The sequence below is a fragment of the Protomyctophum parallelum genome (assembly GCF_964188405.1).
Source record: "Protomyctophum parallelum genome assembly, chromosome: 8".
Classification (NCBI taxonomy): Eukaryota; Metazoa; Chordata; class Actinopteri; order Myctophiformes; family Myctophidae; genus Protomyctophum; species Protomyctophum parallelum.
Window position 1 is genome coordinate 152,267 of NC_139703.1, and position 12,505 is coordinate 164,771.

Here is a 12,505-nt window from a genome sequence, read left to right on the forward strand (position 1 = left end):
CCCCCTCCTGATCGGGACGGACTGTCCCCTGTTCGAGAAATATTGGAACCCGGGACGCCGAGGGCCCCCCAGGACGCGGCGCCGCCGACGCCGCCGAAGTAGCCCACCCCTCGTCGCTTGCCCCGCCTTCCGTGGTGACGGGACCTCGTCCTCCAGCAGCGGAGGAGGAAGCCCCCAGCCAGAACCCTGGCCTGAAGAGGCGGAGGCGTCGGGCGACGTTGAGACGCCGGCCCTCGAAGAGGACCCCTTCCTCGAGTTCCCCAGAGTAGACGCGCCCCCTCCCCGGCGGCAGGGATCGTTCGCCACCGCACAGTGGGCCGACCCCAACCTGGCAGGCGCCAGGCGGAACGTCGTGGCCATCGACGGGAAGCTGAACCCTGGGGTGAGTGAGAAGCCTTTCCTGCACTTCTTTGTACGCCACGACCTACTGTATCGCGCCTGCAAAGACCCCGTAGGGGAAGTCGTCGAGCAACTACTCGTCCCCAAAACGTATGTGTCACGAGTAATGTATCTCGCCCACTCCCACCAGTTAGGCGCCCACCTCGCCGTACAGAAAACGTACGACCGGGTCACCGCCCGTTTTTATTGGCCAGGCGTTAAGAAGGCCATTGAGGAGTTTTGCCGCTCCTGTGCCGAGTGTCAACTGACCGCCCCCCGGGGAGTTCCCCATAGCCCGCTAATCCCAATGCCGATTATTGATGTACCGTTCTCCCGAATCGCCATGGATATTGTCGGGCCCCTCCCTAAGTCCGCCCGGGGCCACAGGTACATATTAGTCATCATGGACTATGCGACGCGCTATCCGGAGGCCATCCCCCTCCGTACCGCCAACGCCCGGGCTATCGCCCACGAGCTGCTGATGTTGTTCAGCCACGTCGGCATTGCGGACGAGATCCTGACAGACCAGGGCACGTGCTTTATGTCCCGAGTCCTAACGTCCCTATACAAATGGTTGAACGTCAAGCGTATACGGACCTCCGCCTACCACCCTGAGACGGATGGTTTGGTCGAGCGGTTTAACCAGACCTTAAAGAAAATGTTGAAACGCGTCACGGAAGAAGACGCCAAAGACTGGGACCGCCTCATCCCGTTTGTGCTCTTCGCGATTCGCGAAGTACCCCAGGCGTCAACCGGGTTCTCGCCCTTTGAGCTCCTGTATGGGAGGAAACCGCGTGGCCTCCTCGACCTGGCTAAAGAGGCCTGGGAGAGCCAGCCGTCCCCCCTCCGCAGTGTCATCGAACACGTAGACGCACTCCAGGACCGCGCCAAACGTATATGGCCCATCGTGAGGGAGCACATGGCCGCAGCACAGACCGCCCAGGCTCGCACCTACAATAAGGGCGCCAAAATTTGTGAGTTCGCCCCCGGCGATAAAGTACTGGTGTTGGTCCCCACCAACGAGTGCAAGTTCCTGGCCTGGTGGAAGGGCCCATACGAAGTCGTGGAGAAGAAAGGGACCGTAAACTACCGGGTAAGCCAGCCAGGTAGAAGAAGGGGACACCAAATTTACCACGTAAATATATTGAAGCGGTGGCACACCCCGGAAGAGGTCCCCCTACCCGCTTTATTGGCTGTTGTCTCCCCACAGGCCCCGGCCGTGGCCCTCGGTGAGGGTCTGACGCCCCAGCAGACGCAGGACTTGCGAGAGCTCCTCGATCGGAACCGCGACGTATTCTCAGAGCTACCGGGCCACACCTCCGTGTTAAAGCATGATATCGACACCCCGAACGGCCAGGTAGTGAGACTACGGCCGTACCGGATTCCGGAGGCACGACGGGAGGCAATAAGAGAAGAGGTCAAGAAGATGCTCGAGCTGGGGGTCATCGAGGAGTCCCACAGCGCCTGGTCGAGCCCGATCGTGATAGTCCCCAAGCCCGACGGCACCCTCCGCTTCTGCAACGACTTCCGGAAGCTGAACGAGATCTCCACCTTCGACGCCTATCCCATGGCACGCGTCGACGAGCTGATAGACAGGCTGGGGCCCGCCAGGTTCATCAGCACCCTCGACCTGACGAAAGGATACTGGCAGGTCCCCCTCACGGAGAGAGCCAAGGAGAAAACCGCCTTTATCACCCCCGACGGCCTCTTCCAGTACAGAGTGATGCCCTTCGGAGTGCACGGAGCCCCGGCCACGTTCCAACGGTTGATGGACCGGATCTTGCGACCCCACCAGGCCTTCGCGGCGGCTTACCTGGATGATGTGATCATCCACAGCGCCACCTGGGGCCAACACTTGGAGCGGGTCGACACCGTCCTAGCCAGCCTTCGGTCAGCCGGCCTGACCGCCAACGCCAAGAAGTGCCGCATTGGCTGGACAGAGACCGACTACCTCGGATACACCATTGGCCGTGGGTGTATCCGGCCACAGACGAGGAAGGTGGAGAAGATCCAAACCTGGCCACGCCCCGTGACCAAGAAGCAGGTCAAATCCTTCCTGGGCCTAATCGCCTATTACCAAAAAATTGTCAAAGACTTCGCCACGATCGCGGCTCCCCTCCACGATCTGACGAAGAAGAGCCTTCCCCACCACGTACAGTGGACAGACGAGGCGGACGAAGCATTCCGCACGCTGAAGACCGCCCTGTGCAGCGAGCCGGTGCTCGTAGCGCCGAACTTCACCAGGCACTTCATCCTCTCCACGGATGCGTCCAACACCGGTATCGGCGCCGTCCTGTCCCAGCCGGTAGAAGGAGACGAGCACCCTGTCCTGTACATCAGCCGGAAGCTGTTGAAGCACGAGCGTAACTACTCCACCGTCGAGAAAGAGTGTCTGGCCGTAAAGTGGGCCATACACCACCTCCGATACTACTTGTGGGGCAGACAGTTCACCCTCGTGACCGACCACGCGCCACTCAAGTGGATGGCCGCGAACAAAGATCGCAACGACCGCGTCACCCGCTGGTTCGTGGAACTCCAGAGATACAAGTTCCAGATAGAGCACAGGCCCGGTACCAAAATGAAGCACGCTGACGCCCTCTCAAGGCTCTACGAAGGTGAGGAAAGTAGTCAAGCTCCTTGCCGTAGCAAGAAACTTAGGGGGGGAGTGTGTGGAGTGTGTCAGGTCTCACCACAGTGGGAGGGGCGCGTATCTATGGCAACCAGACAAGCGCCGACCCGGCACGCCCACGGCCGTGTCATAGATAGTGTCTACTATCCCAGAGCAGTTCTAAACCAGCTGCGTCTAATCCAGCCGCCGCCCGTGTTAGCAATTAACGGCAGCCGCAACCTGTCAGCCGCGCCCTTTATAAACGACCCTCACGCCTAGCAGTATCACTCGCTGCTACACACCAAGACGCGCAGGCAGCATATGCTGTCTACTTGGCGTTGGATGGTAAGTCCACACTGCTCACCTTTAGGGATCCAGACATATGACCTAAGCACATTGTTTGATCGCTTGTACCACCACTCAATGTACGCTTGTATTCTCACCTCATCAGGCTTGTAGGAGTGGGGCTGAGAGCACACACGGGAGTGTGTGCCCCCCATAAGCAAGTGTCGACTGGAGAGCCGCACACCTACCTGGAGACCCTCCTGACTCGGATCGGGGACGAGTAGCAGAAGACGGGACCCTCGTATGGAACGGCCGCCCACCTCTCGTTAAGGTCGCAGTAAGACAAACGTTCTCTCTCTATCACCCGTGTTATTAAGAAGAGGCACTCGCAGACGCTTGAGTAGCTAAGGATAATAACTGAAGATTGTGAATGAAGAAAGTCACCGTGTTGATGCTTACTGAAGATTGTGAATGAAGAAAGTCACCGTGTTGATGCTTACTGAAGATTGTGAATGAAGACAATCCCTGTAGATGTTTATGGAAGCTAGCATGCTCTAGACAAAGTGTCACATTAAACCTGTGAACGAAGACAGGCCGTGTTATGTTTAGTTCACCCTTAGAAGAAACTTTAAGTTGGCGAGAGCCCGCCTTGCACCGGTGAAAGAAGACCGCTAGAAAATAGAGTAACTAAGCACTCTATTTTCTAGCGGTAATCCTTAGCTACTCAAGCGTCTGCGAGTGCCTCTTCTTAATAACACGGGTGATAGAGAGATAACGTTTGTCTTACTGCGACCTTAACGAGAGGTGGGCGGCCGTTCCATACGAGGGTCCCGTCTTCTGCTACTCGTCCCCGATCCGAGTCAGGAGGGTCTCCAGGTAGGTGTGCGGCTCTCCAGTCGACACTTGCTTATGGGGGGCACACACTCCCGTGTGTGCTCTCAGCCCCACTCCTACAAGCCTGATGAGGTGAGAATACAAGCGTACATTGAGTGGTGGTACAAGCGATCAAACAATGTGCTTAGGTCATATGTCTGGATCCCTAAAGGTGAGCAGTGTGGACTTACCATCCAACGCCAAGTAGACGGCATATGCTGCCTGCGCTTCTTGGTGTGTAGCAGCGAGTGATACTGCTAGGCGTGAGGGTCGTTTATAAAGGGCGCGGCTGACAGGTTGCGGCTGCCGTTAATTGCTAACACGGGCGGCGGCTGGATTAGACGCAGCTGGTTTAGAACTGCTCTGGGATAGTAGACACTATCTATGACACGGCCGTGGGCGTGCCGGGTCGGCGCTTGTCTGGTTGCCATAGATACGCGCCCCTCCCACTGTGGTGAGACCTGACACACTCCACAGTACCCAAAGTCGCTTTACAGAAAGAAGTACAGCCATATTTATTAGAAAACAAATTAGAAGGTTTAAAAGGTTAAAAACTAGAAATATAAATCAAAAGAGGGGCAAACAAGAAGGGTGTGTGTGTGTGTGTGTGTGTGTGTGTGTGTGTGTGTGTGTGTGTGTGGGGGGGGGTTATGTAGGGAAAGCCAGTTTGAAAAGGTGGGTTTTGAGTGTGCTTTTGAACATTTCGAAGGTGGGGGCAGCTCTGATGTGAGTTGGGAGTGAGTTCCAAAGAGAAGGTAATGGGGATTGGATAGTTTTTTCGGGCATTTCACTCATTGTGGGTCCAAAAATACGTCAATGACTCGGCGATACTCGTAGAGTCATTGAGAGTCATTGAGCTCGAGTCCGAGTCAAGTCTGGAATCTTTGGGGGGCAAGTCCGAGTCGAGTCTAGAGTCCCATTTGTGGTGACTCCAGTAAGAGTCTTTAACTTAACATCTCTGACACACTCAAGAATGAAACTACAATGATGATCATTGATTAACTCAGGAACCACAATTGCATAAGTTTGCAGCTGGAGGCGGGACCCCAGAAGCTGATCCAGCTGAGACTCACATTTCATTGGTTCAATAATGTGTAAAACCCACACTGTCAGTACACCCAGACCTAGGTAACTACCCAGCTAGCAAGTCATGGCGCGCCGCCGACGTGAGGCGGTCCCCGAGCGCCGCGGATCGTGTCCTCCGCCGGGCGCGTGACGCGACGTGGGCGAGGCGTTCATGATCAGCGTGGGCCGCGTGCCCCGACGCGCGTGTAGCCGGCGCCCCGCTTCTCTGCCGCGACTCGAACGTCAGCTACCGACGGCAGCAGCAGGACAGCGTGGAGCTGTCTTATGACACCCCCCCCCCATATATATTGCGACCCCGCACCCCTCGATCCTCCCCCATGCTCACCTCCCTCCCACATATTTATAGAAACATAATTAAGCAGCAAATGTATACTTAATTTTGTTTCTTTATTAGGAAAAAAAAAGGTTACAATGAAAACATTTAGACAGCCATTAAACATAAAGGCACATAGAACATTAAAAAAACATGGAAATATGTAAACAACCAAGTTTAGAATAAAAGTGGTTGATTTTGATGTCATTTTGCTGAGAATGCACTTTAGGACCACTCTTTGAGAACCACTGGCTTCTAAAATCTATAAAACAGTAAAACACCCCTTTCCTGAAACCACCAGAACATTGTTGGATAAGATTGTGTCCACAATTCCACAGTTTTCTGAAAAAGTTATGTTTCTATATCAGTGGTTCTCAAATTATGTCATGTCAAGGACCCCAGAAATATTATGAAATCTGAAAATATGTTGTTCCAGGGACTACCCAGAAGCAAAGATGAGTTAAAAACGTTTGCTCTGAGGGGCACGGTGGCACAGTTGGTAGTGCTGTCGCCTCACAGCTAGAAGGTCCTGGGTTCGATTCCCACTGGGGACGCTGTGGGCACTGGCGGCGTGTTCCCTCCTCCGCGTCATCAGTGCCCATACCCGAGGCGGGGGTTGGCGATAGGGCCTTTCTGTGTGGAGTTTGCATGTTCTCCCCGTGTCCCCTAGGGTAGATACCCTCACAAAAACATGCTGTAATCCTGGTCTCTAAAACTACCTCCCCCTGGCCAGCCGGGGCGCCTGATGGAGGGGAAAGGAACTGGTTGGAATAACGTGTCCCTTCCACGCGCTACGTCCGGCTGGGGAAATTCCCCTCTGTCAGGTGAAAAGAAGCAACTTGGACTCCTCATGCATAGAAGGAGGCATGAGGTCAGTCCGCTGCCCCCCCAGGTTGGCAGAGGAAGTGTAGCGCCCAGGATTACATTAGATAATTGGCACTGGGTGAAAAAGAAAAACTGGGTTACAAAATCGTGGGATAAAAATTTAGTTAAAAAAAAACAAAAAACGTTTGCTCTGAAATAATATATATTCAAAGATTTGCACATTTTCAGGATAAAACAAAATAGACCTACAAGCTCGTAGCGCGGTCCCTCACAAGCTTGTAGATTTGCTATTTGTGAAAATGTGGCCCAAACACAGTCAACATTTTAACTAAAATCTGCGAGGATTTAGAAGACATTTTGTAGAATCAGTTCTCAAGTTTAATTTCTTAAGTCTAAAACACCAAGTCTATTCTGTGTGGAGTAGTTATGTTAGTTATATAGGCCCAGTAATGTTGCAATAACAGTTACACAGCAATAAACAGAACACATAATAGGCACGCAATATTTGTTAAACTTTTCAGGGGGAAAAAAAGTAATAACTTAAACTCCATTCACATTTCAAAACCAAACTTTTATCCAGGTATAGCAGGCCTGAGACTCTGATGGGTGCAGGCCAGGCTGAGTCTCTGGTGCAGCAGTGCCCACACTTTTACTTGAGAGCTACTTTCAAAATGGCATGACATTTTGAAGGTGGTAATGTATAATCATATGAGAATCGTGATCTCAATTCTTGGAGGGAAATCGAGATTCACCTTTGAGCAATAAATCGTGCAGCATCAAGAGTCCATTTGGAAACCCCTATAGCGGTGGGTTTAAACCATTTTCATGCCAAGGTTATTCAGCATTTGAGCCACGGACCAACGTTTGATGAGCTTTATGAAGCCTGACTGGTGGTGGCCGCCAGCAGAAGTTCCAGAAGGCGCCCTGTCCAATGTTACACATTGCAAACTTGAGGCAAGAGAGCTTGTAGATCGGCTATTTTCAGCAGGATCCAAAGGCCAATATATACAGAAGTTACACAAAATATATGGCTTAACCTTGTTATGTAGCTGCTGTCGTTGTTGCCATGATGTAACTGGAGTAGAAACCAGGTCAGGGCGGTAGAGAACGCAGGGTTCCAGTCCAGTCCTGAGAAGTTTAGAGACAGGAAAAGACAACGTTCAGTTGTTTCAAAAAGTAATTACTTAATTCAGTGGTTCACACCAAATAACTGTTCAGACAGAGCAGAGACAGGGCAGTTTTCTTGAGTTCCTTTAGAGGAGACAAGAACAGAGAGAAGAGTAAAAGAAATGGCTCAGAACGTACCTGCATGGCAATGCTCATTCACTGTATCTGCACCTGTAATATAATAACAAAAAAAGTCTGTTTTAAACATTAGCCTACTATGTGATATATTTTACATTTGCAAAATAAAGATTAAAATTAGCATTGATATTTAAGTCCACAGTCATCACAATAGGCATATACTTACTTTAGAAAATGCCTTTCATGGTGCAAGTTCTGGAACAAAGAATGACAAAAAATGTGATTTATTACAGCATAAATGCTGTTTATGTAGCATACACAAGCAACGTATCAAATCTTATCTAATTTGAATAATTGTGGACTTTTATCAACATAAGAAGACGTTAGAAAAGAACATCATGATACATTATTATTGTCCGCTACTAAACCATTTGACTTACTTCTGATATGAGGTTGTTTTGTTTCCCCCAGCCTCCACCGTCTGGGTCTTTCTGGAACCATCTTGTTTGTCTGAAATAATATAAAACACCGTCCATAACGCTTAAGCTGCAGTAGCTTTCTCTTTCTTTCCAACGGAGCTAGATGTTTTTAAGCATTGGGGTTTGCTAACCCCGTCCAAACAATAGATTAGCTAGCTAGCTAACAGATAAAGATCAAAACTATTCTAACACGTGCAATTACACTACACAGTATACAGTATATATCAGATATAAAAATATACTGACCTTTCAACTGAATTTCTCCGGAGAAAAACGGTGAATATAAGCATTTATTGCCAACTTTGTCTTCCTCGTCTACTCTGCTCAGACGCTCTTCAGCTCCGAGCCTCCGACAGGCAACAATAACAACAACTGGCCGTCTAGTGGCGGGCAGCCTGCAGTGCAATGCATGCCGGGTACACCAACCGGCACATTAAAGTGTTGAATGATAATGATGATGAGAAATTAATAATAATAAGAAGAAGAATAATATAATAAGAAGAAGAATCCACTTAATTATATTCAATAATAGTTAAAAAATAATCTTAATAATAATAATCCTACAAAATATAATATTGTTATTATTGATTTATTTATACATACGATGCGCAGCACATCCTTGTCTGAGAGAGAGAGAGAGAGAGAGAGAGAGAGAGAGAGGGGCGGGGGGGGCAAGCCTCAGGAGAGCGTCACGAGGGCTGTAAATGCACAGATCTGTGCATCAGGAATGAAAATCTACTGAGTGACAGAGTTTGACGTGACGACAACGGGGGGAATACCAAGCCCGCTCGGGCGTGATACGCCGTGAAATAGACAGCGGGAGGCGGTACCTAGCGGGGCAATGTTAGCTGGGTAGATGCGACCAAAAATCGCTCATGGCAGCAGTCTCTTCCTGGTGGATGGAAATGAAGCTCCACTCACACGGGAAAAAGCCGCATTGGCTTTTTCCCACGTGGGTGAACCTTCATTTCCATCCAACAGCTGTCTAAAAACCCAAGAGACTCCTGCCGTGAGCAATGTTTTCGTCGCACCTTGTCGCCTAGGTCTGGGTGTACTGTCAGACGTAAAGGGTGTTCAATAGCACCGATTAATTGCAGGACCACTTGAACTGAATTTTAATGTTTGTTGTCATTAGAGATGTCCCGATACTGTATCGGTATCGGGAGAAGTATCGGATCTGCCCTTATTTGTCATATCGGGTCATATCGGTATGGGCCAGTCTAACCACAGATCCCACACAGGGGTAAGGGGTTTGACACTACGGCAGGTACATAGAATGTTGGGGCATGTGGAGTCTGCTTTGGAGTTGCCCAAACTGCAAGTGCACGTTTGAGTGAGGAACAACACGATATATATAGCTATAAACACAACACGATATATACAGCTATAAACACAACACGAGATATATAGCTATAAACACAACATGAGATCACTACACTGGTATCGGTAATCGGTGTCGGTATCGGCTAACACAGAAATTGAGGTATCGGGATCGGATCGGACATCCCTAGTTGTCATGTATAGCCCCCGTCCTGCAAACACTTGTTGTTTGCAGAAGTAGTTTGTTTCTTCTACCCGGTCTGCTCTGCTGTAGGCATTGTGACTGTTTGCTATGCCCTCGCAACCATGGTATGTTTACTGTCTGTTTCTCTGGTCTTTTTTATTTAATTATTATTGGACAGTGGGCTAAAAACCATAGGGTGCATTCCCTTTTATTGATAATGATGTTGATGAGATCCCATGAATGAAATGCCCTGTTTAATTACATACTGTAAATACATTTTGTCCTTATGTAAAACATGTTTCTGCCTAATGTTATATGTAAAACGAAACGTGTTCAATTAGATAAATTATAAGGTGCAGCAATCCCCTATAGGTGGCATTGTCACAGTTATACCGCCCTGTTTCAATTTGGCGTGGATCGGCAGGATATACAAAGTACAATGACATGTGCATTGATTAACAGCTAGAAAGACACACATGCACTGGATATTAAGTGATGTCACTGAGACTTCACAAAATCACTGAGATTTCTTTCAATTTGATTATGAGTGTGTGTCTAATTCTTCCCTGCATACATTATTTGGTGTTTTCCGCTGGATCCGGAGAATGGATTTGCAGAATTCTGTTGCCTTGTCTCTCGCACGCACGCATGCATGCACGCACAGACACAGAGTCACCCATCACCCCCCACCCTTTGTTCAACCAGGACAATGAAAATATGAGTAATTCACAAGTAACCTAATCAAGAATGAAACTACAATGATGATCATTATGATGATTAACTCATTCTAGGATTAACTCAGGAACTAGATTTGCATAATGTTGCAGCTAGAGGCGGGACCCCAAAAGGGGCGCGCCAATCCAGCCACATCATATATAGTCAAAGAATCCCTGTCCCATTCCATATACCTTTTCTTACCACGCCAGAAGGAGCTCCTGAGCAATAAAGTCTGTGGAGAAACTTCTACTTTTCTAAACTATAGACCTGCTGAACTATCCAAAGACCCAGGTCTATGCATTTACAACTCTCCAGAACCACCCAAAGACCCAGATCTACATATACAGCCCTCCAGAACCATCCAAAGACCCAGGTCTACATCTACAGCTGTTGCCAGAACATACTGTTTTATGGGCAAGCATCTGAGTGGACTGCAGCCATCTACACGGAGGAGATTCCAGGACGGACACACACATATTGACTTTCTACAACGCAGGTCAGGCCACCTCCCACTATTTTCTGTGTCATCGATATTTACTTGTGCAGAGTGTGCAAGTAATGTCGGCTGAGTATGTATGGTATGTTACCGTATATAGACCTGTCCTCGTTGGTCCCTAATTGGCTGTTAATGGTGACTTAATTAGGATATGACATAACTACGGTACGTTTGGTGATCGGCTGGGTATGTATGTCGGGGTAAGAATGGTGGTCCCTTATTGGCTGTTTGATGGTGACATAGCTAAGGTTCATTTTAAGGTTTGTATAAGGTCAAATAACTGGTCTAAAGGATTTAGAACAGCAGTTGTAATAGACTAAATTAGTGAGTAGCAGCACTTGCACGATCTGCTTGCGCACAAGTATGCCATGTATGGCCTACTTGTGTGCAAGGCACAAATTGGCACCATGACAGTTTCTAGTTAAATACAATTTTTTTATGTCATAACTCATGAAATATTGCATCCTGATTGAGCTTTATTGTTACACGAATATCAATCAATCAATGCATGTATCAATTAATAGATGAACAGATCATTTGAACAAACATGGCAGACTGACTAACAGACAGACAGACAGACAGACAGACAGACCTACTAGTATATAACTATACTACTATTGATATGTAATTTCTGTTGTGTTTTGTCTTCTAGTATTCCTCTGGTGTAACAACAGCCTCAGAGAACATTCCAGATCAGGTGTGTGACCGGCGGAAGAAATGGCTTCAAGTTTGACTATTCAGAATGAGGAGCTGACCGGCCTCGTGTTTCACCTGCCCCGCGACTCCCAAGGTTGGCATATGATCGATTGGTATCATGTCCTGTGTTCGACTCAGGGCTTTGACTCAGGGTATCACAGCTGGGATGTTCATGTTGGACACAACCAACGCTGGTCAGTAGGTGTGTGTGGGAAATACACAGGGAGTGAATCCTGGTTTTTAGAGTTCTATGGGGATGAATACAGAGCTGTGTATGTCTCCTCGTCCTCATCGGATGCAAGCCCTGATGAGGATGAGGAGATATCAGACTCTGATGAGGGAATATCAGAACCAGAGTGGTTCGAAGATCGGACTGTTCTCTCAGTGGATCAGAAACCCCGGAGGATCAGAGTCCAGCTGGACTTGGACAGAGGGCAGCTGTGCTTCTCTGATCCTGATTCTAAGACACACCTACACACCTTCACACACACCTTCACTCTCACACTCTTTGCATGCATTTATAATGGTGATAATGCTGATGATGGCATGTCTCTGAAGATGTTACAAGGGCCTATGGAACAGAGAGTCCAGAAATCACTGGATATTTTAAAGGAGAAACGGAAGGTCTTTAATGAAGTGAAAACAGATTACGAAAAAACTGAAAAGCACATCAAGGTTCAGGTCAGGAAAACAGAGGCACTGATTAAGAAACAGTTTGAGAATCTTCGTCGGTTCCTACAGGAGGAAGAGGAGGCCAGGATCGCTGCTCTGTGGGAGGAAGAGGCTCAGAAGAGTCAGGAGATGAAAGAGAGCATTGTGGATCTGAGCAGAGAAATGGAAACCCTCTCCAACGCAATCCAAGCTGCTGAGGACCAGCTGAGAGCCAACGACCACGTCTCATTCCTGCAGAACTACAAGACCACCATGGAGGGAGTCCAGCTCACCCTGCAGGACCCACTGCCACTCCCAGGAGCACTGATAGACGAGACCAAACACCTGA